At 41.5% G+C, this 26311-nt stretch overlaps 1 long non-coding RNA gene across 1 annotated transcript; it reads left to right on the plus strand.

The window, feature by feature from the left end:
• The first annotated feature begins 7278 nt into the window (after window positions 1-7278).
• Window positions 7279-25327, plus strand: LOC117524945. Its single transcript, XR_004564914.1, has 3 exons — window positions 7279-7490; window positions 8902-8904; window positions 25317-25327. It is a non-coding gene; the product is annotated as an uncharacterized LOC117524945 (long non-coding RNA).
• Window positions 25328-26311: the final 984 nt, after the last annotated feature.

A 26311-nucleotide genomic window follows, 5' to 3' on the forward strand; every position in this document is an offset into this window, starting at 1 on the left:
ATTATTCTCAATATCATTGCTGAATATATTATCAATTAAGGTAGCAGTATGGGATGTAATTCTGCTTGGCCTGGTGATTTTTGGATATAAACTCATACTGTACATTATATTGATAAATTCATGTTATTTTATGCTTATTTGGATTGAGCAGATCAATATTTAAGTCACCACAAATGAATACAGTTTTTTGATTAGTTTTTGAGAATGTTTTTTCCATACAGTCAGTGAATGTTTCAATACTAGATCCTGGTGCTCTATATATACAGCTGACTAATACATTTTTGCTTTTTTCTTCACATATTTCATGATCTTGTATATCTTATATCTCTGTGTTAGCTGCCTCAGTCCAGTGTAAACACAGCATAACTTGATAGAATATTTGCATATTGTTAATTGATCAGTGTTCTTAGAGGGACTATTACATATTGATCATATGCATAGCAATCAAAAACAAAGAAAATACTTTAAAAAAAATTTGTTCAATTAAAACATTTTGGTAGTTACTTACTTACTTCCCCACATTCAACAGTAGCCCTTGCTACTTGTACATTTGTGTGTGAACAGAATAATGAAGAGTCTTGTTCTGATTTGAACCAAACTTGGTATGTTGCAGTTATTCATTTCTATACCCACTTCATTCCAATTAAGGATCCTCGGTGAGCTGGAGCCTATCCCAGCCATTGTTGAGCTACACCCTGGACAGCTGTGCCAGTTTATCTCAAGGCCACATGTAGAGAGACAAACACATTCACGCTTTGACCTATGGCCAATTAAAGTTTCCAGTTCACCTACCCTACATGTCTTTGAAAGTAGGAGGAAGCCTCAACTTTATCTAAAGTCTGGGTCTTTTAGTGAAGCTTAGGGCTAGTGGTTGGCAATCACCTTACTATTTATTCTGTTTTTCATGTTGCTAAAGGCTGATAAATTATGCTGTATTTGTTGTCTTTCTGCCACCTGATTCAGATTTTTTTCTCTGTGTTTTAGCATGGCCCAAGCAGAGGGTCACCCCTTTGAGTTTGGTCTGCTTGAGGTTTCTTCCTCAAATCATCAGAGGGAGTTTTTCCTTACCACTGTCACCTGTGTGCTTGCTCTAAGGGTTGGTAAGGTTAGACCTTACTCGTGTGAAGTGTCTTGAGCCATCTTTGTTGTGATTTGATGCTATATAAATGAAATAAATTGAAATTGAAAAATTGAAGCTGGAGCACCTGGAGAAAACCCAGCAACCACAAAGAAAGGACCAAATAGGAAGTGCTCCCATGACCTTTTTTGCTGTGAGAAAACAATGTTCACCACCAAACCACTGGACCCAAGCCTTGGTCAGTAATTAGAATTTGACATAACTGCAAAACAAGTCTCTGGCATAGTATAATAGTGGAAAAAACAGCAAAAAACAGAGGAAAGATTAGTTGATGTCTTGTTTACACAGCAAAGTGTATTGTAACTGGCTAAACTTGATCTTCAGCTATGCGTGGCATTGCCCCACATGTGTCCTGTGACGTCACGTGCAGCGCCTCTATCAGCCTCACCCCCCCGACAGCCCAACGATACTCTGGTACTCTCAAACCTGAGCCTGGGTTTTAGCCAACTCTTCAGAGCATCCGCCTCACATGATGGAGATCGTGACTTCATGTCCTGAGGGGGTGAGAGAGACGAGAGAGCTGCTACATACACTCAACAAAAATATAAATGCAACACTTTTGGTTTTGCTCCCATTTTGTATGAGATGAACTCAAAGATCTAAAACTTTTTCCACATACACAATATCACCATTTCCCTCAAATATTGTTCACAAACCAGTCTAAATCTGTGACAGTGAGCACTTCTCCTTTGCTGAGATAATCCATCCCACCTCACAGGTGTGCCATATCAAGATGCTGATTAGACACCATGATTAGTGCACAGGTGTGCCTTAGACTGCCCACAATAAAAGGCCACTCTGAAAGGTGCAGTTTTATCACACAGCACAATGCCACAGATGTCGCAAGATTTGAGGGAGCGTGCAATTGGCATGCTGACAGCAGGAATGTCAACCAGAGCTGTTGCTCGTGTATTGAATGTTCATTTCTCTACCTTAAGCCATCTCCAAAGGCGTTTCAGAGAATTTGGCAGTACATCCAACCAGCCTCACAACCGCAGACCACGTGTAACCACACCAGCCCAGGACCTCCACATCCAGCATGTTCACCTCCAAGATCGTCTGAGACCAGCCACTCGGACAGCTGCTGAAACAATCGGTTTCCATAACCAAAGAATTTCTGCACAAACTGTCAGAAACCATCTCAAGGAAGCTCATCTGCATGCTCGTCGTCCTTATCGGGGTCTCGACCTGACTCCAGTTCGTCATCGTAACCGACTTGAGTGGGCAAATGCTCACATTCGCTGGCGTTTGGCACGTTGGAGAGGTGTTCTCTTCACGGATGAATCCCGGTTCACACTGTCCAGGGCAGATGGCAGACAGCATGTGTGGTGTCGTGTGGGTGAGCGGTTTTCTGATGTCAATGTTGTGGATCGAGTGGCCCATGGTGGCGGTGGGGTTATGGTATGGGCAGGCGTCTGTTATGGACGAAGAACACAGGTGCATTTTATTGATGGCATTTTGAATGCACAGAGATACCGTGACGAGATTCTGAGGTCCATTGTTGTGCCAACATCCAAGAACATCACCTCATGTTGCAGCAGGATAATGCACGGCCCCATGTTGCAAGGATCTGTACACAATTCTTGGAAGCTGAAAATGTCCCAGTTCTTGCATGGCCGGCATACTCACCGGACATGTCACCCATTGAGCATGTTTGGGATGCTCTGGACCAGCGTATACGACAGCGTGTACCAGTTCCTGCCAATATCCAGCAACTTCGCATAGCCATTGAAGAGGAGTGGACCAACATTCCACAGGCCACAATTGACAACCTGATCAACTCTATGCGAAGGAGATGTGTTGCACTGCATGAGGCAAATGGTGGTCACACCAGATACTGACTGGTATCCCCCCCAATAAAACAAAACTGCACCTTGCAGAGTGGCCTTTTATTGTGGACAGTCTAAGGCACACCTGTGCACTAATCATGGTGTCTAATCAGCATCTTGATATGGCACACCTGTGAGGTGGGATGGATTATCTCAGCAAAGGAAAAGTGCTCACTATCACAGATTTAGACTGGTTTGTGAACAATATTTGAGGGAAATGGTGATATTGTGTATGTGGAAAAAGTTTTAGATCTTTAAGTTCATCTCATACAAAATGGGAGCAAAACCAAAAGTGTTGCATTTATATTTGAGTGTATGTTTGGGTGCAATGTCTGCATTTGCAGCAAGCTTCTTTTAAAATTACAATAAATTGTTGGATGTGCTAAAAAAAATTAGCTTTTTTGTGCTATATTTGCAACCCAGTCTCATGGTAATTTGTGGCGGCAACAAAAAATACATTAATCTATGGGTGTGTGATGGGAGCATGAAAATGGGGCGCTTTTTGTGACAAAGGGACAAATTCATTTCATGACTGGTGTACGAAATGTGTTATGACGAGTGGAGGGGCTGGGGGGGTTATAGTTATGAGACGCTATGGCTAGAGTTAGGAGAAAGGGAGGATTATAAATAGCAAAATAAAAACAAAATGTGTCATGAAAATCTGCGCTTTTCGTGATGTGGGAATGAAAAAAAAAAACATGAAACTGGGCACTGTATTTGCCAGTGTGTTTTTCTCTTCCAATTTGCAAGACTTTTTTGATGCAATAACGTGTTGTAGCACTGATAGTTTTTTTTTCCTCTCTCAATTGCATTTGTCTTTTCTGCATTTGCTATAGTGTTATCTTAACTTTGAAGTGTTGCAGCCCTAATGACTCCTGTGCATTTCTGCATTGTAAGAAATAAAAGCATGTACTGTAGGTTTACAGAGTGATAATTACAAAATATAATTCCAGGAACAATCAGCCCCTGTTGGAGGTACCATGTGTTCTTCAAGTGCCTTTGTAGCTCACAGGATGAATGCATGATCTCATGGAATAGCATGAAAGTGGTTTTAAGTGACATATCACCGCTTTCTGCCATGATGTACTGCAGATGTTTTACGGATGGTGTGAACGTTACATTTTGACATTGTTATTACGTACTGAATCAAGAGCATTGGTGATGTTGTTGTCAGACGTGCAACGGCCATAAAACCCTAACCTGAGGAAGTCAGTGAAATGTTCATTTGAGATCTTTATCTCTTTCTTTCTCTATATTTTTAACAGCTGTCATTGTGGTGCAGGGTTTTACTGCAGCATTGATTTCATGTCAGAATGTTTGCAGGGAGAGACAGTGCCAGACAACAAGTGGCTGAGAACAAAAATACCTCCTCAACGTGAAGTACGTTGTTTATGAATATGTCCAAACCCACAGATGTGAAGCAGCCTCTCCATCTTAGTCTCTGCACAGACTCTGCACTTCGTCAAACATCTCACTTTAATGCACACAGAGTCTCTGTGAAATCAATGCTGTATTTTATTTTCTGGTTTAAATCATGACCGTGAGAGGTTCTTGGGGTGAAGAAGTTGCCTGAGTTCATCAAAGGCTTCAAGGCATAGGCCAAGCTTTGGCTTAGTTAATATGATATGATGCTCCAGGTCACTTAAAGCCAAATCATCTACAATTCAAACTGAACAAGGTTGCTCTCTGTGTTAGCTGTTACTATTTTCTGCATTGTGTTATATTCATGCCAAATATGTACATTCATGATTTGTAGCAGTTTGTTCCAGAGACCACAATAATAATTCAGACACTCTGATTTAAATTTACTGTAAATTCTATTAAAAAAGACATGATACGGTGTATCTGGAAAGTTTTCACTTTTTCAACATTTTGTTATATTACAGCCTTATTCCAAAATGGAATAAATTCATTTTTACCCCTCAAGATTCAACTCACAAAACCCCATAATGACAACATCAAAAAAGTATTTTTTTTTTATTTTTATTTTGCTTTGGCAGCTATTACAGCATCAAGTCTTCTTGAATATGATGCCACAGGCTTGGCACACCTATCTTTGGCAATTTTGCCTATCCCCCTTTGAAGCACCTCTCAAGCTCCATCAGGTTGGATGGGAAGTGTCGGTGCACAGCCATTTTCAGATCTCTCCAGAGATGTTCAATTGGATTCAGGTCTGGGCTCTAACATACAAAAGCTCATTTAACAGCTCACCTTGGCAATGAAAAGAACTTCAATATTTATTGCAGATTTGCCCAATAGATCAAATCAACAGTCAACAATTATGTCAAATTTGCTCAAAAGAGAGGTAGTTATGCATAATTACATATAGATTTTTGTAGGGAAGTAGGGATAAAATACATTGGAGTGGCAATTCCATTAAATAGCTCGGTATGTCTGCACAATTGTGAATGTTCACTTGTGTTGCACAGTACTTTACCTTAACTATCCAGTGTGTTTCAGGCAATGGAAAAAACGACACAAAAATGCCCCCAATCATCAAAGGCAGCCTGAATGACTGATAAAAGGCTTTTCTAGGTGTGAAGTGTGCCGACCTGTGCACAATATTCCACTCTTCCCAAAGGACTCCCTGTTTTGAAGTGAGGTGCAGCTTGTTCACAGTGTCGCATCACATTTTCCTTTCTTCACTCAACCCAGATCATTGCATACAGCTTGATGTTACACTTTGTTGAAACCATTTCACCAGCTTTCATTTTTTCTCTTTATCAACCCGAGATGTATAAGAGGGGTTTACACAACTGCAACGTTCCCTTTTGAAATGAGGTACATTAGCATTTCTTATGTCTTTAGAGATTTGCTGACATATAAACTTCACCCACTGAGGCTGCCTAGATTTTGCCCTTGCACCACAGATACAGTACGTGTTGGAACTGTAATAGACTCTCAGCCTGTCCAGGGTGCACCCCACCTCTCACTCAGTGACTACTGGGATAAGCTCAAGCCCCAAACCCCACCTAGTGACCCCTTACCTGGAATAAGCAGGCTCAGAAAATGAATGGATTAGCTGGCCACCATTCTGGGATAATTAACTAGACAGAATCCCACCACATAGACCAGTTTGGATGATCTTGGTGTCCAGAAGTACGTGTTTAACTACAAAGAAGTAAGGCCTATGCAGGGCCTGGTTCCCCCTGTATATCATGGCAGTTTCTAACTCCCCATGAATGGTATACCAGTTTATTAGGCTGTTCCCATTTGCAGTTTTAGACTGTGATGATGGAGAAGAAGTGACTTGTCCAAGGATACAGACTTGCTTGCTTGAGTTCAGAAATGGCTTGTGGAGTTCCAATTTTGGATTCTACATGCTTAAAAAAACATTTAATGGCATTACATTTGACCCTTAATTAGAGTAAGCAGGAATACAAAATGGATATATGGATAATTATGCTGGCCAAAACCAATATCCTGCTTTGCTCAAAGCTAATTTTGGACAGTGAGGCATTCAATATATGTTAATATCTTTTGAGAGTTTAAATTTCCTTGCTATGAAATCATTCTTCTCAATTTCCTGGTTCATTTGCATTTGTGCATTTTTCACTGGCCACCTATTGTAACCACAAACCAGTTGGTGTGATCCTTGGTTGTGGCTGAGAGTGCTGGTGTCCCTGAGTAAGATGGTGAAACCTGTAACTACTCAACCTTGATGCTTATTGAACCTAAAGAATCATTGGGATGTGTACAGAAAGTACAGATGTCCAGGTCAGGATCTAAGTTGAATGTTGATGTACATAATTTTCATGTAACTTCTGGCAATGTGACAGGGATTTCCAAAGTAAGGATAATCCTGCCATGCTTGTTGTTGGTTAATGCTTCATGGTTAAATGTTGTTAAACCTTCTTGAATTAAAGCTGAAAATCTATACTAGAAGGACATCATCATTGATTTTCTATACCATCTTACCAGTGTTGTAATCTAATGAAGTAGAAATACTGTATTACTATACTTAAGTAGAATTTTGACCTATCTATACTTTACATTTCTGGCAACTTTCACTCCACTACATTTCCTCAATAAAATGTATACTTTTACTCAGATACATTTCCCTTAACCATCTTCGTTACCAGTTACTACAATATGTAAAACTTACTTACTTACTTTACTTTATTCATTCATGAACAAAAAATTCCATGAACAAGGAAGAAAAGAAGGTAAGTCTTGTAAACATTGTCCCTTATATCATAAATTCATAAAAAAACAGCCATAAACATCCACAATTCCAACCCAAACACTGTCTCTTCGTCAGTCACCAAACATCAAATAAACTAACAGTGACATAATTGTCTTACATTTCAGCAGCTGTATTCACTTTTCTTATAATTTAATGTATTCTCTCATCATTTTATCCTTATACATTTTTTTGAACTTGTAAACATTTGTACAACATTTAATTTCTTCAGTCAGTGCATTCTAAAACTTAACTCCATACACAGAGGGACACTTTGGTTTCATAATGATTTGTGAGAACTTAACCTGAAAGTTATATTTTCTTGTATGGCAAGTGGCCTGTGTAACAACAAGACTGAATAAATTTTGGACTTCATCTGGTAAAATACCACGCTTAGTTTCCGTGAAGGCTCTCAGTTGTCCAGGTGGTTTCCATAGTAGAGAAGCTTGAATCTTCAACTGGACTGGGTTGCTTGACGCGAGGACATTTTGCTTCAAATCGCAGAAGCTTCCTCAGCTAAAATTCTTGCTGTGGTAGTCTGACTTCTGTCTTGACTCTTGTAGAGAAGAATAACAGAAGACACAAAAGCTGGAGTTTTAAACCTATCCAGACCCCTCCTACCGAGAGGCAGACTGCTATAGGCTAGTGACTAGACAATTGCTCTAATTAGCACCTATTGTGCTCTAGTAGCACCCTCCTAATGACAGGGCAGCTGTCCCTCCTAATGATGGGACTGACGCCTCTCCTGACGGCCCCTCTGATGACTCTCCTGATGACGTGAATGACTCATTACCATGAACAAAAGACTGAAACTGCTTTGACCTGAGTACCCTATTGTAAACAGGGGACAAAGCGTGCCTCAGACCCCCTCCCCGGTTAAGGCTGGGTTTCAACTGTTTCACATACAATGCCTCCTTCACTCCTCTCTCAAACCATTTCCTTTCTCTGGCTAAGATTTTAACTTCCTTGTCCTCAAAAGTGTGGTTAGTGTCTTTAAGGTGGAGATGAACTGCAGACTGAGGTCCACCGGCACCCTCTCTGCGGTGCTGGTATAGCCTTTTGTGTAACGGCTGCTTAGTCTCACCTATGTAATGTTCGTTACAGTTTTCCATGCTTAGTTTTCCACATAATAAGAGCAATTTTTGAGTCAACAAAATCTTTAAATTTTAATTGATTGGCTGCAGTAAACAGATTGTTAGTATGCTCTCTGTAACATTTTTTGTGTTGTGAAGATGTAGGAACACGGACCCACAACAGGGGACGTTAAATGAACGGGCAATGGATAAGCCAAACAGTAACAATTTAATGTTGTGAAGTGCACAACGGAATACAGACAAATACAGTTTTGGTACCGGCGGTTCAAACGCGGCTTCGCACCGATCCGACCAGGTGAAGGGGACTTTAGTGGAGGTCAGGGCTGTCAGGGGGCTAACCACCTGACTATAGCCCTTGATGAACCTCCGGTAAAAATTAGCAAAACCGAGGAACTGTTGTAGTTTCCTACGGTTTGTTGGTTGTGGCCAATCTCTCACCGCCGCTACCTTGGCCAGATCGGGTGCGACGGCGTTCGAGGAGATGATGAACCCCAGGAAGGACAAAGAAGTACGGTGGAACTCGCACTTCTCGCCCTTCTCAAACAGGCGGTTCTCCAACAACCGCTGCAGGACCTGACGTACATGCGTAACATGAGTCTCAGGATCCGGGGAAAAGATGAGTATATCGTCTAGATATACGAAGACAAACCGATGCAGGAAGTCCCGCAAGACGTCATTAACCAAAGCTTGGAACGTCGCGGGGTGTTAGTGAGGCCGAACGGCATGACCAGGTACTCAAAGTGACTTATCGGGGTGTTAAATGCCGTCTTTCATTCGTCTCCCTTCCGGATCCGAACCAGGTGGTACGCATTCCTAAGATCCAGTTTTGTGAAAATTTGGGCTCCATGCAGGGGCGTGAACACTGAATCTAACAGGGGCAGAGGGTATCGGTTGCGAATTGTGATCTCGTTCAGCCCCCTGTAATCAATGCATGGATGGAGTCCGCCGTCCTTTTTGCCCACGAAAAAGAAACCTGCACCCATCGGGGAGGTGGAGTTGCGGATCAGCCCGGCAGCTAATGAGTCCCGGATGTAGGTCTCCATTGATTCTCGCTCAGGACGTGAGAGGTTGTACAGCCTGCTGGACGGGTACTCAATGCCCGGGATCAAATCAATGGCACAATCGTACGGACGGTGCGGGGGAAGGGTGAGCGCCAGATCTTTGCTGAAAACGTCAGCAAGATCGTACTACTCACTTGGCAATGCCATCAGATTGGGGGGGACTTTAACCTCCTCACTAGCTGTCACACCAGGCGGAACCGAGGATCCGAGACATTGCCGGTGGCAGGTTTCGCTCCACTGAGCCACAACCCCAGACGGCCAATCAATCCGGGGATTGTGTTTTATCATCCAAGGATAACCCAGTATCACACGGGAGGTAGAAGGTGTTACATAAAACACAATCTCCTCCCTGTGATTACCAGACACCACCAGTGTCACTGGCTGTCACCAGACACACTGGCTGTGTCTGGTGTGTGATTAATGGAAGAAGGGTGCCATCTAGTGCCTGTACCTTCAAAGGTGAAGGTAGAGCCACTAGAGGGAGCCCGACTTCCCTTGCGCATCTGCTGTCCAGCAGATTCCCCTCCGACCCCGTGTCCACCAGTGCTGGGGCATGAAGGGTTAGACCCCCACTCAGGATCGTGACTGGGATGCGCGCAGATTTTCGGGGTCTCCCCGCGTGGGTATTGTGACCCACCCTTAGCCCAGTCTCTAAGGACGAGTGCTGCTGTATTGACCGTTTGGGGCATTTTTTCTGTGTGTGCTCGGTTGAGCTGCAGAGAAAACACTCCCCACGGACCAGCCTCCTTTGTCTCTGATCTGATTGCCTTTTGGCCCTGCTCATTTCCATAGCAACATCAGCAGGGGGAGCTGTCGTCACGTGGAGTACCCTGGCTGTGAAGCGTGGGGAAGACGGCTCCCTTTCAGACCCGGGAGGAAGAGGGACGGCTTGTGCCTGGCCACACCCTTCGTCTCGCTTCCGTCGGTGTTCTGTTATTCTGTTGTGTAACCGTATAACCAGGTCGATAAGCCCGTCTAAATCCCACGGCTCGTCCTTCACTACCAGGTGCTCCTTAAGGACCAGAGACAGTCCGTTTACAAAGGCAGCGCAGAGCGCAACAGCATTCCAGCCGGCTCACACTGCCGCAATGCAGAAGTCGACTGCATACTTAGCTGCGCTCCGACAACCCCTGTCTTATCGACAGCAGCACGCTTGAAGCGGTCTCGCCTCTATGAGGGTGGTCGAACACCTGTTGGAACTCCCTCACAAACCCAGTATATGTCGTTAGGAGCCGGGAATTCTGGTCCCAGAGCGCCGTAGCCCAGGCGCGTGCCTCTCCTCGAAGCAAATTTATAACGTAAGCCATCCGGCTAGCGTCTGACGCGTACATGACGGGACACTGTGAAAAGACGAGCGAGCACTGCATCAAGAAGTGCGCGCACGTCTCAACACAGCCTCCGTACGGCTCCGGAGGGCTTATGTATGCTTCAGGGGAAGGTGGGGGGGTTGGTTGAATGACCAGTGGAACGTCTGTTTCTGGCATTCGGTCAGCAGGAGGAGGTGCTGCAGCAGCGCCCTGAGCATGCGCTTCCACCTGGGTGGTGAGAGCCTCCATCCTCCGATTAAGAATAACGCTCTGCTCGGTGACTAAGTCCAACCGAGCAGTGAAAGCGGTTAAGATTTGCTGCAGCTCACCTAACACGCCTCCTGCTGACGCCTGTGCACCTCGCTCTTCCATTGGCTGTTCAAGCGATGGTTGACGCCCCTCGGGATCCATGACGCTGGCCGAGAAATTCTGTTGTGAAGATGTAGGAACACGGACCCACAACAGGGGGCGTTAAATGAACGGGCAATGGATAAGCCAAACAGTAACAATTTAATGTTGTGAAGTGCACAACGGAATACAGACAAATACAGTTTTGGTACTACAAACAATTATATGTTGAGTGACGTGTGGGCAGGCTTGAGGATAGGAGACATCCTTCCAGAACCAAGCCGGATCCCACACGGCCCTCACCGCCAACGGATCTGAAGAACACCGGAGCCGCCAAGTCCTGGATCCCCAGGTGGCCACCGTTTCCAGCTGTCAGACCTAGTACTGCTGGCAGAGAACAGAAACAGTATAGATGAGTGTGAGTTCGCACACTCAGTAATCCCACAGTCTGTGTTCTTTTGGGAGGGAGCACCTCCACCTCCAATCACACACTCGTGCAGCTCCTGTCTAACCACTTATCTGGTTGGGGTGTGAAGCGAAGCCGTCACTGATCACACCAAAGGCCAATCCCACAGATAAGGCACCACTACAGGAAAACGGCTGCAAAAAGGTATCAGACTATAAGTCAGAGTTAAGTTTAGCAGAGAAATTACCTCTTCTGGTAGCTGATTTCTCGGCGGGGAGGTGGAGTTGCAGTCCGGCCTTTATGGTGGTGGTGATGTGATGTGCATGAGTAATAGCTGGTGCTGATGACGAGTGACAGCTGTCACTCCCGGTTGCTATGACGCCCTCTCCTGCTTGAAGCCCGCACTTCAAGCAGGGCGCCATCTGGTGGTGGTGGGCCAGCAGTACCTCCTCTTCAGTGGCCCACACAACATTTTGTTGGCTATTCTAATGGCTATCTTTTGTAGCAAAAACAATGGCTTAGTAGTACTGTTATATGCATTTCCCCAGACTTCAGAACAATAACTGAAGTATGGGAGAATCATTGACAATACAACATGCACAACTAATTACATTCAAACAAATCTATTACTTTAAATAAAATACCAATGCTTTTGCTAACTTTCTTTGTTATGTAATCTATGTGAGCTTTCCAATTTAGCTTTTCATCAAACACTACACCAAGAAACTTAACTTCATTAACTCTTTCAATAATAACTCCATCAATGTTAATTTTCACATTATCATTTTTCCATTGATTCCATTGATTAATCAATCAATCAATCAATCAATTTTTTTATATAGCGCCAAATCACAACAAACAGTTGCCCCAAGGCGCTTTATATTGTAAGGCAAGGCCATACAATAATTATGTAAAACCCCAACGGTCAAAACGACCCCCTGTGAGCAAGCACTTGGCTACAGTGGGAAGGAAAAACTCCCTTTTAACAGGAAAAACCTCCAGCAGAACCAGGCTCAGGGAGGGGCAGTCTTCTGCTGGGACTGGTTGGGGCTGAGGGAGAGAACCAGGAAAAAGACATGCTGTGGAGGGGAGCAGAGATCGATCACTAATGATTAAATGCAGAGTGGTGCATACAGAGCAAAAAGAGAAAAAAAACAGTGCATCATGGGAACCCCCCAGCAGTCTACGTCTATAGCAGCATAACTAAGGGATGGTTCAGGGTCACCTGATCCAGCCCTAACTATAAGCTTTAGCAAAAAGGAAAGTTTTAAGCCTAATCTTAAAAGTAGAGAGGGTGTCTGTCTCCCTGATCTGAATTGGGAGCTGGTTCCACAGGAGAGGAGCCTGAAAGCTGAAGGCTCTGCCTCCCATTCTACTCTTACAAACCCTAGGAACTACAAGTAAGCCTGCAGTCTGAGAGCGAAGCGCTCAATTGGGGTGATATGGTACTACGAGGTCCCTAAGATAAGATGGGACCTGATTATTCAAAACCTTATAAGTAAGAAGAAGAATTTTAAATTCTATTCTAGAATTAACAGGATCATTACCAAAGATCATATAGTTTGATTTATCCCAGTTTAAAGCCAACTTATTTTCCTTAAACCAATTTCTCACTTTTATCATTTCTTCCACTATTACTTATGTTATTTCCAACAGACTACTTCCCGAATAATATATATTGGTTTCATCTGCAAACAATAAACATTTTCCATTTTAGAAGATTCACATATGTCATTAATAAACAAAAGAAAAAGCAAAGGCCCTAAAACCGATCCTTGCGGAACTCCACATTTAACCTCTCTATAATCAGAACTTAGCCCATTTATACGTACGTACTGCTGATTTGTGATAGAACATTGAAGCCACTGGTGTGCTGTGCCCCTATTCCCATACTTATATAATTTTAGTAATAACTCATGATTTATAGTATCAAATGCTTTGCGTATATCAATAAACACTCCCACAGTGTACTATTTTCTTTCAACTGCAGTTGTAATTTTTTTTTTTTTTTTTCCTTAAATTTGGCACAACTGTGTAGCTATAAATGTTCTGTTTCACAAGCCTGGCTGTTGTGTTTAACAGAAAAGAGTGTGTTGGTCTTCCAGGGAAAAGACTTTATCTTCAGAAAAAGAATGACAACTTTATTTACAGCTATATACATCCACTTGTTGCTCACTCATCCCGTCACCAACACCAACTGCTCCGTGAGAGGCTGATCCAGCCTTTAATAGGGGCTGAGTCTCCCTCCTGGTTTCTCCAGATATCACTGGCTTTCTTTTTGTGTCACTGTTTCACTCTCAACTCATTTTGGATTTTGCTTTTACTTAATACTTATACTTAAAGTACATTTTATATGAGAAATTTACTTTTGATACTTAAGTGGAGCCAGCCTGCTCTGTGTGTTCTTGATCCTGTCAGATCTCAGAAGCTAAGCAGTGTGGCATCTGGTTAGTACTTGGATGGGAGACCTCTTTGGATCACCTCTGTGTGCATTTCTCCAGGTGAAACTGGAGTTGCGTCAGGAAGGGCATCCGGCGTAACACTTGTGCCAAGTACCAGTGCAGACCTGGCTGTATCCACTGTGGTGAACCCGAACAAACGGGTGCACCTGAAATGACAGTACACACACTTTTGATACTTAAGTACAGTAAATGTCAAATACTTTAAGACTTTTACTCAAGTAATATTTTTAAAGGAGACTTTAACTTTTAACAAAGTAATTTTATGGTAAGATACTTGTACTTTTACTCAAGTATCACTTTGAGGTACTTTATAAGACTGCAGCTTACTCCAGTCAAGGGTCATGGGGGGTTTGGAGCTTGTCACATGACAAGAGGCGGGGTACAACCTGGGCATGATGCCAATCCATCTCAGGGCTACAAGCACATCTTGATGGTTTCATTTCATCTCCACTGTGAGTGGTAGAGGTAAAATTACCCAAATATACCTGACTGTATATATTTGTGTATAAAGATTTATTTCACACCACAAAAGCCTCCAAATAAGCCACAAACACTGAAAAAGATCTGAGGCAAGATTATTCTTTGTGCTACTTTCTGAGGAGTAAATTAGATAATGCTGCTCCGGAGACCATATGAAATAAAAAATTCTTTAAATAATTCATATTTTCAAATCATTTCTTTCAAAATATGTCTCAGCAAAACAATCTTGTCAAATATTCAAGCACTTGCAAGCCACGAGAACATCCCAGTGAGCTTGTGGAAAAAGTCTTTAAATCTCACTTAGGGCCAGTTTTGACTTTGAAAACCCTCTGAAAATTTGGAATTTCAAAGCAGCATGTTTTTGGAAATACTTTACTGCCATATAGCTGTCAGTATCTTATCTGGCAGACTGCCAGGTTTTGTAAACATCCACGTTTTTACTGCTGATTTACAAGATCTCCAAGTGCCTTCAGGGGTTTTTTGATAATGTAATCAGACAGCTTTTTTTCCACAGTGTCCTTTCATCACTTGAGACACCTGTCAACAAAACACCTTCCCGTTGTTGCCTCCTCTCAGTACATGCTAGAAGACACAGACATAACCCTGAGTGAAGTGAGATAGCATCCTTCAGCAATATACCATAATACCTCTTTACCATTCTTTCCCTTGACTCCACTAGACTTTAATCATTTATTAATTTCCCTTGTGGTCTGAGGGAAGGCATCACGGTCTGAATTTAAACTGCCAAGATCAGAAGATTGGAGTGTCACTTTCTCATATGACAAAGAATAGGGAAGCTTTCATCCAAGCAATGAGCCAAATCCACCATGGGCATGCATAGCAATATAGTGGTAAGTGATTTCTTGTGGGAAAGTATATAAACAAATAACAATAGGACTATTTTCAAAACTTCTGTGGGTTTTTTGATATCTTTATCATGCAGACTGTAATAATACACTGCAGATTTTGTCCTTGATTTCTCTGAAGAACAGGTTTGCAGTGCTTATGGAGAACAACTGCTTTAGAATCAGAGACCTATGAATCTGCAACAACTCGTTTCTTATATTAATATAACTGTAATCCTATTGGCGTGTTAAAAAAACCCATCTGAATCATCCACGACCACTGTGATTCTTGGAGGACATTCACACTGAACTTGGGACCCTGCAACATCCTATTCAACAAACTCCACTTTTATTCCTAGGCTTTGAAAACCCAAGGCATGTACCTAGGAAAATGCAGTGAGTGGATAGAATAGATACAATGTCTAGCAAAAGTAATCACCCCCTTAGCTTTTCAAATTTATTATTAAAATCAAATCAAATTTATTAATTTGTATAGCACCAGTTCATGACAGGCTTCTCTATATTAAAAAAATCTAAAATGATCCTCCTTAAATACAATCTGAAAACAAATAAATAAAAATATTTGGTGTGTCAAATAATATAATATAATTTTGTCCCTGTGTTGATTCAGAAGACCTAAAATAAATTAAGATATCATCATCACTGCTTGCCAGCCTACAAGTACATAGGATGTTTTTTTATTACATTTAATATTTTTGCATTACGTTTTGTACGTTTCACTACAATTTTTTGTGATGATAATCTGGCTTGTTAACATTATTCAACAATGAATGCTATCATGTTGCTCACAGTAAGTTTGCATTGCTTTATTAATAAATCATATATCAATCTGCCACCTGTTGGACATGTCTGGTCTTGTTGCATAGAATAATCTATATACGTTTTTTGAATATCCTGTAAAATGCAATGAGTGAATGAAAAGATAAATGCATCTAGGTTAACAAGATGACAAAAAAGAATCGATAAATACTATCAACTTGTTACTCACCAAAGTGGATAAATTGTTTACAGACGGGTTGACTTTGACATATCAGATCAATCCACAATGCAAGTTTGGTTTTCTTGGGTCATATGCCAGTGACCTGTCTGACACTCACTAAAGACTGCCACCTGCTGGACCTGCCTAGGCTTTGGCAGAGAAGAATCTTATCACATGCATGATGAAAATTAGAAGCAGGGGCAGTTGAAGTTCAGCCCAGTCTCACCTTTTCTTCGTGCTCCGATCATAAAATTATTAAAATTTTTGTGACGGTGTTTTTTTTTTTTAAACTGACTATTACGAACCTACCCCTACCCCCAACCCTAACCTTAACCATAATCTAACCCTAATCCTTCCCCCAACCCTAACCATAACCACCCACCCTGCTGCTCCAGGAAGCTGGAGCAGGGAAAGTGTAACACAGGAAGAACATGCAAATTCCACACAGAAATGCTACAGGTGGGAATTGATCCCATGACCCTCTTGTTGTGAGGCAACAGTGCCAACCACTAATCCACCATGCTTCCCTATCTTCATTATCATTATCATTTTTTTTTCACTACTACCATCTTGTACAGTACTTCTTCATTTGGGATTCTGTAAATCATTGTTATACTATATTAATAATTATTTATTTCCTGTCATGGAAAATTGGAGCTTTGTTTGTATAATACAAGTGTGAAGCTTTTAAATATTCAGCACACAAATATCACAGTTTTATTTTTGATATGTTCTGTTCCTCTTGCTTGAACCCATTAGTCCCCCCCTTTAAAGAATGTCTAATCTGAAACAGCTGAGGGGAATAATACAGTGACTTGTACTTTAAAGAATAATACATTCAAAATCTCAGGGTTGGAATTGCCAATGTTTTTATTTTTTAAAGATGAAAAAAAACTTTAAGGAACCAGACAAATACGACAGTGAAATAAGTGACCTCTTGTTTGTCTTGTGAAAATGAGATTTTCTAGTATCTTGATTAGTATGCTGCTGAGATGCTGTGGGCGGATAAACACAAACCACTGGATGCATTGAAGAAATGATGAAAATGATAGCTTTCTAAAGAAGATTACTTATGGAGAGTGGCTCCAAATTATGGAAATATATATTCATTTGAGGTCAGGAGTTTACATGCACTCACTGACATGAATTTTGTGATGTTGGCCTTTCACTGATTCCTTTGAAATTTGTATATATATATAATATAAAATTGTCTAAAATGATCTTCCTTAAACTCAAACTCAAAGCACATCTCTGCAATTTGATATAAATGAATTAAAAATATAAACGCCAAGATGATGTGTTGCATAAATAATGGGCCCCTTTGGCATAATACCTGTAAATAATCAGTTTAATTGCCAGTTTTCTTCAGACAAGTCAGGGGATGGATACATGAACATTTCCAAGTCCTGAATATGTCGTGGACTTGATTTACATCAGTTATGAGGAAATTCAAACAGTATGCCACTCTATGGTAAATTTGTGTGGAGTAGACATTCCTCAAAAATTGAGTGACTGAGTGCAACAAGCAAAAGAGTGAGGAAAGCCACAAAGACACCGGAAGAACTTGTAGGCTTCTTTGGCTGTGATTAGAGAAATTGTGCATAGTGCATGTTTTGCATTTTGTGTCCCCAGTTATACAGCTTCATGATGTAGAGGTATAGAGGAGGATTTTCTTTCACCAAAACACCAAATATAGGCTTGCATTTCAGATGTACCCTCTAGGAAATTCTAGCTGAATGCTCAGGTCTTTTTAATAAAACCCTCCTCTGTACCACTTTGTCTGCAGATCTAGCAGATTTTGTCTTTAGGCTTCTTGGAGTTATTATGAATAACACACACCTTTGGTGACAATCGGTAAAAACTATGAGCACAATAATTTCTTGTTAAACTGCTAAGCTACACTTTAGTGACCTTGATATTTGGCCCCCAAAACAACAGAATTCTTTGGGACACTATGTGTAATGCATGTGCCAAGTTTGATAGCAGTCAGGCTGCCACAACTGAAGTAATCTGGAAGATTTAGGTATGGACCCGTGACCTTGACTTTTGATCTCTTGCCCCCAAAATCAGTAAGCTTATTGGGGGTCACAATGCATAATGCCTATACCACCTTTGCTAACAATCGGACCAGTATAACTGAAGTAATCTCACTCACATGACTGACAGTCAAGTCAGTCAGTGTGCCTGAAATAGTGACGGATGAACTGGTTTCTAGGGGGAAAAATCCAATGGTGTGTGCAAAATATACAATTATTTTCCATGTTCACGAGATGTGTTGGGAGACTTGGCACTGTGCTACATTGCCAAGTGCACACAGAGGCTTGAGATAGAAAATGACATCCTGTGTGATACATGGCATTAATGGGTTTTTAATGTGGATAATAAAACACAAATGTATTAACCACATAATCAGTTCTGTTTGCTTAGACAAAGGTGCATCATATGAGCCGCTACATGGCTTTTCTAATGACTGGGCGGCATGTGCTTCCAAAATTATTGAAATATAATTTACTTCATGCACACAAACTAATCAAACATCAGAACAATTCATATGCCATGTGTACCCAATAAGATGTCAGCCACAAAATGCTCCCCCCCCCCCCCCCCATTTTGCCATCTCTATGACCATTCCAACTCTTCATGGACACAGTGTGCACCTTGGAAGTCCTTTAAAGCTAAACTTTGTTATTTTATAGAAGCCTGGTGGACTATGACAACAGAAGAGGGTGTTGTTATTTGTTTTTCTGTATAACTTGCATTATAAGGGAGGGTCAGCTTTGACATTTTGGCCATGAGGTGCATTTCTATGCATGATCCAGCACAAAGAGTGCAAGGGTGCAATTTAGAACTAGAAATTGGGGGGGGGGGGGGGGGAGTGTGAGGCCCGCCGGGCTGAAGCCCATAGGCGGGGGGTCTGGGGGCCACTTTAGGCCTCCAGAAGCCAGCGGTTTCTAGATGAGCTCAGATGCATTCTGAGCATCCAGAACAGTAATTTTAATGTTTTGAGAAGACCATAAAGTGGACACCATTTGACTTGTGCAATTTGAAACTGTGGATATAAGTACTTTATACTGAGAATAGCCAACATTGATTTTACGAGGTCTGTCCGTAAAGTATAGGTCCTTTTTATTTTTTTCAAAAACTATATGGATTTCATTCATATGTTTTTACGTCAGACATGCTTGAACCCTCGTGCGCATGCGTGAGTTTTTCCATGCCTGTCGGTGACGTCATTCGCCTGTGAGCACTCCTTGTGGGAGGAGTCGTCCAGCCCCTCGTCGGAATTCCTTTGTCTGAGAAGTTGCTGAGAGACTGGCGCTTTGTTTGATCAAAATTTTTTCTAAACCTGTGAGACACATCGAAGTGGACATGGTTCGAAAAATTAAGCTGGTTTTCAGTGAAAATTTTAACAGCTGATGAGAGATTTTGAGGTGATTCTGTCGCTTTAAGGACTTTTCACGGTGCGAGACGTCGCGCAGCGCTCTCAGGCAGCGTCATCAGCCTGTTTCAAGCTTAAAACCTCCACATTTCAGGCTCTGTTGATCCAGGACGTCGTGAGAGAACAGAGAAGTTTCAGAAGAAGTCGGTTTCAGCATTTTATCCGGATATTCCACTGTTAAAGGAGATTTTTTTAATGAAAGACGTGCGGGCGGATTGCAGCGGCGGATTGCAGCGTTGGCTCGCAGCCGCCGCGACGCTCCGCCACAGGAAAAACACCTCTGCTGGAAGCCTTAAGGACAAGTTGGAACATCTCCAGCTGATAAACAATTTCTCATATACTCACTCCACTGAAAGCCATCAAAAGCCAACTGGATTTTAACAAATGGTTATCAACACGGTGGTGTTTTTCCTGTGCTGCCGCACCGCGTCGGCTGCGTCCCGACGCACGGACCCGTCCGCACGTCTTTCATTAAAAAAATCTCCTTTAACAGTGGAATATCCGGATAAAATGCTGAAACCGACTTCTTCTGAAACGTCTCTGTTCTCTCACGACATCCTGGATCAATAGAGCATGAAATGTGGAGGTTTTAAGCTTGAAACAGGCTGATGACGGCGCCTGAGAGCGCTGCGCGACGTCTCGCACCGTGAAAAGTCCTTAAAGCGACAGAATCACCTCAAAATCTCTCATCAGCTGTTAAAATTTTCACTGAAAACCAGCTTAATTTTTCGAACCATGTCCACTTCAATGTGTCTCACAGGTTTAGAAAAAATTTTGATCAAACAAAGCGCCAGTCTCTCAGCAACTTCTCAGACAAAGGAATTCCGACGAGGGGCTGGACGACTCCTCCCACAAGGAGTGCTCACAGGCGAATGACGTCACCGACAGGCGTGGAAAAACTCACGCATGCGCACGAGGGTTCAAGCATGTCTGACGTAAAAACATATGAATGAAATCCATATAGTTTTTGAAAAAATAAAAAGGACCTATACTTTACGGACAGCCCTCGTATTAACATCCTGGTGTAAATAAGGTATCACCACATGTGTAGAACTCAAAAGAATGATAGGTTGAGTTCTCATAAAAAAAAAAAAAAAGACAACCACAATATGGTAAAATGTATTCAGAAATATGAAAGAACAGGCTCTTAATAATTATTAACTATCGCATACTGTATTTTATTTTCTCAAGATTTGTTTTTGCATAAGTTTGAAAAACAACAGATCATAAGTTTACGATAAATTACTTATCATGAGTTTAATTTTTGAAGTGGCACTAATGACAACACTCATACTGAACATAATTTCGCTTGCATAGACTGATTTTGGAGATCAAGCAATAATTGCAGATGGGCTTTCTAAGGTCCCAGATAGCGTTTCTGATTTCCTTTTCTAACTTTCAGAATTTAGTAAATTAGCATATGGTCCATTGATACTTATGTGTAGACACTAGTCCCTAGAGACAACTATTTTTGGTTTCAAATCTGGGCAAATGCAGTCCCAGAAAATTCTGAATGCAACAAACAAGAAACAGGTGTTGTAAACAAGTCAATGCTGCTAAAAATACAAACTTGCAGAAACAAAGATACTATTCTGACATGGTTAAGCACATAAGACTGACATGGTTTGCACATAAGACTGGCATAGCATGTTTCAAGTACACACATATATGTCAGAAGGTGGGGGAGACATACCATATTCTGTCCCCCCGGTTGAAAAGGTGGGGGGGACATGTCCCCCCTATCCCCCACCAAATTGCGCCCATGAAAGAGTGCTTGAGTGTTAAGGACCCCAAGGGCTGCAAAAGGGCAAGGGGATGCCCACAGTTCACTAGACTTTTGGTTGCTCCAGTTTCCTTCAGGTGCAATGTGTTTGAGCGGGTGTATATGTGCACCCCTGAACGTGCATGTCTGCCTGTAATAACATCTATTTCACAGCACGCTGTGTGCATTGTGATGTGATACAAGAAATACAGCAGCTGCTATTGTTGCAGAAATTTTGAACATGCACAAAATACAGCGTGGCGGCCTGATTTCACCAAGAAAACGTTCGGACCACAGGAGCTGAACACACATGGCAATATGATGTGTTTCTGTATGTCTGCGGCAAAATACACCCTCATATTGCATCATCGTTCAGTGAGTGGCCAACTTTAAACTCTTCTCCACAGGGGCGTAGGTTTGCATATGGACCATAGGTACAAGTCACAACCATTATTTTGGGATGGCAAAATAGTCCCTACCAATATTTAGCATTTTTGTTTATATAACAAAATCATTCACTATTTTTTTTTGCGAACTCGATACTATAATTTTAGTCGTCACGTTTTGTGTTTTCGACGTGCCAGAGTGACAGGGTTACCCATGTTGCAATTTCATTGGCTCACATTCTTCTCACATGGCCGTAAACAAAGCGCATCTCGTGGCAGGCAGTGCTTAATTTGTAAAGTGGGAGGTCCCGGAGCGCAGAGGATGGGTGGCTCCAGTGCAGTGTTGCCAGATGTACGATAATTATCGTATTTGTACGATAGTTTTGCCATCTGTACGATGTACAATCAATAATGGGAAAAAATCCAATATGTACGATAATTTCAGTTGGTTGCCCAAACACGCATCTCTCTCTGACACCCAAGAATCATTTTGCAGGCGTTGCACTCAGGCGGCATCAAAGACACAACACACACAGCTTTGGCCGCCCGGGACAACGTCATTTGAAAGCCCGCCCCCTCTCCATACAAAGTAATGAGTTCCCATCCAATCTGTGCCGTGACAGGAAGATTCCCCAACCAACATCTTTTTTTTTTTTTAAACTTTATTTCAACAAATGCAACAACAAACGAACAAAACACAAGAGCAAAGAGATATACAAGAAAAATAAAAAAAAGTTCAAGTTCCTTATGGAGGTGTCAACATTTTTTCTGTGTTCAACAAAATCTGCACAAGTGGCCATGGCATCGGATGACGACAGCGACCTCGAGGTTGAATTCGACTCTTTCTAGTCTGGTAATTAACACGTTTGTGTCCCTTCACAGAAAAAAAAAATCTTTCTAGTAGTGCGTTCTAGTTTCCCCATTACTATAATTACTGTTTAAAATGTGACATAAAATTCTTTGGAAATTAAAAAAAAAAAAAAAAAAACGCTAAATAGCTACGTTGTATGCGTTTTGTTTGTGTACGATCATTTCTCCCAAAATACGATCATTTTGAGGTTTTGGTACGATAGTTTCATATTTCATATCTGGCAACACTGCTCCGGTGCAGAAAAACAAGAAGGGCGGGGTGGAGGGCTTGCGAACAATGCTGTGAGCCACACTTAAAATAAACTGCACACCCACACACACCTTCACAAATGACACTAACATCCTGTGTTTTCCTCAGAAATTACTACATTTATGTTTGCTGTCTGTCTCTGTACTTTTTTGTCACTTTTGCGCTCTTTTTCATACTTTTGCCTCGTTTCAAAAGTCACCGAACGCACTTTACCGTAATATATGCAACATATAGCATGCTGTTGGAAAGCACGGGTTCTTGGCTTGCTGTCAGTGTTAAATTTTTCAGAGTGAGGGCTTACATGAGAACTTACGGTAATGAGAATCAGCGGCGCATTAGTGTGAAACTTCCATGTTTTTCCTCTGCATTATGACATCACAGGCTTCGTTTACCGTAATACACCATATATATCATTGGAAATCCCTTTTTTTTTTTTAAATTAGGTTGCCAGATACCTACAACTGCATTATTGATGAAGAGAATAAATTATACATCTTGGTTGCAAAAACTTTTTTTTTTTTTGTTAGCTCCACAAGTATTTTTTTGTTGTCTTGTTCTCTCAGGTGTAGGCCTATCGAATAGATTCGTGATTTTGGGTGCAATTTTGTTATTTAAGCTATTTGTTTGTTTGCCTACACGCTTAATATTGTAAATAAAGTGTTAAATTATTCAGCATTATGTCGTCATATGTTATGTATTATGCTGTACTTGTGCGTCTAATGGTATGAGTGGGTTAGGGGGTGGTGGTGGTGGGCAGGGGGGCCGGGGGGGTGGTATTGTCCCTACCAAAGCTGAGACCAAACCTACGCCCTTGCTTCTCCACACCATTCATCTGAAGATAGGCACCAAAGGGCCTCAGGGACTATTAGGGGCTTATTTTTACATGCAACCAGGAAACATTGCCCAGGAATGTCCAAGTCCACGAACATATACTAATTAGCTACTTTTCAGATTGTGGTTGTAATATAGAAGTTTTAATGAGTGTTTGTTTATTAATTATTGTTTTTATCAAGTGATCAATTTGACATGAGTCAAAAATCTAAGATTTTGATTTTAAGGTGCAAGTGTTGCACCTTGGTCCTTTCATCTTGTGAGTTTCAGCAAAAGTGTTTTACTGCACTGAATTCTGCTGTCCTCTTGAGTTTGCTTTAGGATCCACAGACCTGAGAGAGAAGCAGTAAAGTAATCGGATTCTGCCTCTGAATCAACATATTTATTGAGGTGTTATTCATTGCTTTAAGACATAGGAATTCAGATAAAGTGGGCTGCTTTCGGGGGTTATCTGACATCTGAGGATGCATTCTGGCCTGCAGATATTAAACTCTGTTCTTTGAGTGAAGGGGAGTTTTATGGTGCACTGTTATCCATGCTGTGCTGCCATACACATATAGACACGGATATGATAATGTGATTAACTGTGAGCGTGCCAAACAAACAAACAAAAGAACAACAATAAAAACATACAAGTCATAAGTGACACTCAAACATTCGGGCACTCAGTAGATTACAACACATTAAAGGGGACTGTATCTGGCAGTTCCCTTTAATGTGTTGTAAGTTTAACCTCAGAAATCTATGTTGTTTTTTTTGTTTTTTTTTTCAAATGCATTATCTGGATCTGGACCAAAGTGTGATCTTTGATCCTGATGATCAAATCAAATCAATTTTATTTATATAGCGCCAAATCACAACAAACAGTTGCCCCAAGGCGCTTTATATTGTAAGGCAAAAGCCATACAATAATTACAGAAAAACCCCAACGGTCAAAACAACCCCCTGTGAGCAAGCACTTGGCGACAGTGGGAAGCAAAAACTCCCTTTTAACAGGAAGAAACCTCCAGCAGAACCAGGCTCAGGGAGGGGTAGTCTTCTGCTGGGACTGGTTGGGACTGAGGGGAGAGAATCAGGAAAAAGACATGCTGTGGAAAAGAGCAGAGATCAATCACTAATGATTAAATGCAGAGTGGTGCATACAGAGCAAAAAGAGAAAGAAACACTCAGTGCATCATGGAAACCCCCCAGCAGACTAAGTCTATAGCAGCATAACTAAGGGATGGTTCAGGGTCACCTGATCCAGCCCTAACTATAAGCTTTAGCAAAAAGGAAAGTTTTAAGCCTAATCTTAAAAGTAGAGATGGTGTCTGTCTCCCTGCTTCGAATTGGGAGCTGGTTCCACAGGAGAGGAGCCTGAAAGCTGAAGGCTCTGCCTCCAATTCTACTCTTAAAAACCCTAGGAACTACAAGTAAGCCTGCAGTCTGAGAGCGAAGCGCTCTATTGGGGTGATATGGTACTATGAGGTCCCTAAGATAAGATGGGACCTGATTATTCAAAACCTTATAAGTAAGAAGAAGAATTATAAATTCTATTCTAGAATTAACAGGAAGCCAATGAAGAGAGGCCAATATGGGTGAGATATGCTCTCTCCTTCTAGTCCCCATCAGTACTCTAGCTGCAGCATTTTGAATTAACTGACGGCTTTTCAGGGAACTTTTAGGATAACCTGATAATAATGAATTACAGTAGTCCAGCCTAGAGGAAATAAATGCATGAATTAGTTTTTCAGCATCACTCTGAGACAAGACCTTTCTAATTTTAGAGATATTGCACAAATGCAAAAAAGCAGTCCTGCATATTTGCTTAATATGCGCATTGAAGGACATATCCTGATCAAAAATGACTCCAAGATTTCTCACAGTATTACTAGAGGTCAGGGTAATGCCATCCAGAGTAAGGATCTGGTTAGACACCATGTTTCTAAGATTTGTGGGGGCAAGTACAATAACTTCAGTTTTATCTGAATTTAAAAGCAGGAAATTAGAGGTCATCCATGTCTTTATGTCTGTAAGACATTCCTGCAGTTTAACTAATTGGTGTGTGTCCTCTGGCTTCATGGATAGATAAAGCTGGGTATCATCTGCATAACAATGAAAATTTAAGCAATGCTTTCTAATAATACTGCCTAAGGGAAGCATGTATAAAGTGAATAAAATTGGTCCTAGCACAGAACCTTGTGGAACTCCATAATTAACCTTAGTCTGTGAAGAAGACTCCCCATTTACATGAACAAATTGTAATCTATTAGATAAATATGATTCAAACCACCGCAGTGCAGTGCCTTTAATACCTATGGCATGCTCTAATCTCTGTAATAAAATGTTATGGTCAACAGTATCAAAAGCAGCACTGAGGTCTAACAGGACAAGCACAGAGATGAGTCCACTGTCTGAGGCCATAAGAAGATCATTTGTAACCTTCACTAATGCTGTTTCTGTACTATGATGAATTCTAAAACCTGACAAACTCTTCAAATAGACCATTCCTCTGCAGATGATCATTTAGCTGTTTTACAACTACCCTTTCAAGAATTTTTGAGAGAAAAGGAAGGTTGGAGATTGGCCTATAATTAGCTAAGATAGCTGGGTCAAGTGATGGCTTTTTAAGTACTGGTTT

Source organism: Thalassophryne amazonica, chromosome 14 (assembly GCF_902500255.1).
Source record: "Thalassophryne amazonica chromosome 14, fThaAma1.1, whole genome shotgun sequence".
In the NCBI taxonomy this organism is placed as follows: domain Eukaryota; kingdom Metazoa; phylum Chordata; class Actinopteri; order Batrachoidiformes; family Batrachoididae; genus Thalassophryne; species Thalassophryne amazonica.